Below are 2,465 nucleotides of genomic sequence, written 5' to 3'. Positions count from 1 at the left end.
AAAATAATAAAAGATTAAAAACATCAAAGGAAAAGATATTCAATATTTTAAATTTTACTTTTGATATTCTTTAGATGAATAAATTATCAAATATCTTTTTCAGAAAAAAGAAAAATGAAGAAAATGAAGAGTTTTATGGAAGGGATTGGAAAATTTTTTGTAATAAAAGGATTTTATAGAAATTTCCTAAAAAGGAAAATTTCATCATCAATCTCAAAATTACTCCAAAATTTAGTCAATGCATATAAAAACAATAAGAAAAGAAGACAAAAATAAAACAAATTTTTAGAATCCTTTTGAGGGAGATGACAATATTGAGAATAATTTTCTCAAAAATTATTTTCCAAATATTACCAACCAATATCTTCATCACAACATATTATAATATTCTTAGAAAATAAACAAATTAAAGGAAATTTCATAGAAAATCAAAAGAAAATTATAAAATATCTTTTTTTAAAAAAAAAAAAGTTTATGGAAGGAAAATTTATGTAATAAAAGGATTTTATAGAAATTTTTTAACCTTGAAAGGGAAATTTCATCATCAACCTCAAAGTACTCTAAATTTTGGTGAACGCATATAAAAACAATAAGAAAAGAAGGTAAAAATAAAAAACAAAAAACATATTTTAAGAATTAAAAAAAAATATATGAATAGAACAAGATGAGATATTAACCATAATACCATGTAAAAGAATGAAAAAAAAAAAATCAAAATATGAGATTTGATCATTTTTATAATTATAAAAATTTTCATTCCTATTTAAATTTTAAAAAACAATTCATTTACATGAATAAATAGAAAATAAAATTAATTTCTCATTGTTAATTCCAACATTCTAAACCAACTCTAACATGATATGGAAACTATTTTATTTTTCCTTTTGTGGGAGATGACAATATTGAGAATAATTTTCTAAAAAATTATTTTTCAAATATCACCGATACATATCCTCATCACAATATACTATAATATTCCTAGAAAACAAACAGAAAATCTCATCAAAAGAAATTTCTTGTAAGATCAAAAGAAAATTTCATATTGTAAAATATTTATCCCTCATTTTGAGTATGAAAGATATTAAAAAAATCACTCATTTATCTTATTTTCATTCGTTTTGGGGTTTATGGATTTAACAATGAAACAAAAGATATGGTGGAATGTTAAACCTAATTTTTACTTTCCTGCAACTCAATAAATAAATAAAACACTATTTACACAATCTACATTACAAATATACCAAATCAATGAATGTAAATCAGTTGTGCTAATAAAGATTTTGGAATTAATAAAAAAAAAAGAAAAAGAAAAAAAGAAAATGATAGATCTAAGAGATTTTGGGTTACCTAAGAGTCCACGAAGTAGAGAAGACCAGTTGTGTGTGAACTATGGGTGTGAGAAGAGAGGTAGAAGAAAGTTATGGTTATGGGTTATGGAATGAGATTTTTTTGGATTGTGGGAATGTGGAAACAATGATTTTTTTTTATATACTATCATTATTCTCAAAGTGGGCCCATTTAGTTATAATATTTTAAAATTTTTATTTTATATGGTGTCACTTTTTTAAAACGAACACTAAACTTAAATTTAATATCATCTATCCTAATTAAAATCTTTTATATGATGTGTCACTTTTATGAATTTTAAGTCATATGGTGTCATTATTTTAAAAGTGACACCATAAATAGTGACACCATAAATTATTTTTGTAGCAGTGAAAAAGGTAATGTTTGTGCTTGCTTAGCAAGGAGGTAATTAAAAAGAAACTTAGAAAGTACTATTATTAAAAATTAGGATCGTTACATATTAACTTGTAAGGAACCCATGACTTAAATTTTTTTTACAACTCTTAATGTACTCAATTACTTACAATACAAATTATTATGCTCGAATGCTCAAATATACCATAATTATGCAAATAGGATAGAAGAAGAAAATTGATATCATATTTAATGAAATTGAATGCTACATCATGTCACTACTACTTTTAAGGGCTCTATCCCAACATTTTTACCCTTCTATATTTCCTAAAAAATGTCGTCTCTCTCATTCTTAACTCATCACCCCTCCATTTATGATACCTAATTCTCTCTCTCTCTCTCTCTCTCTCTTTCTTTGTCTATCTATCTATCTATCTCTAAGTTCATGTTCTCTCTTTTTCCAATGAAGTCCAAACCCTAAAATAAAGATCAATGGATAAAGAAAGTCAAAGTTTTATTAACTTCAAAAGTCATAGAGTGAAGTTCTCTTATCTTTCTTTCTTCTCTAAGATTCTTCACATTGTGCATCTCTCTCTTTGTTTTAATTTGGTTAAGGGCTTTTTACAATTTCTTTAGGATTTTTTTGTAGTTGTTTTCTTTAAAGATTTTTTTTCAATTTCTTTTGAACTTCTACAATGTTAAAAATGAGATAAGATAGAAAGTTTTCATTAGCTAAATCTTCAATTAAGTTTATTCCACCGAGT

Source organism: Vitis riparia, chromosome 4, assembly GCF_004353265.1.
Source record: "Vitis riparia cultivar Riparia Gloire de Montpellier isolate 1030 chromosome 4, EGFV_Vit.rip_1.0, whole genome shotgun sequence".
Classification (NCBI taxonomy): Eukaryota; Viridiplantae; Streptophyta; class Magnoliopsida; order Vitales; family Vitaceae; genus Vitis; species Vitis riparia.
This window is presented reverse-complemented; position numbering follows the sequence as displayed.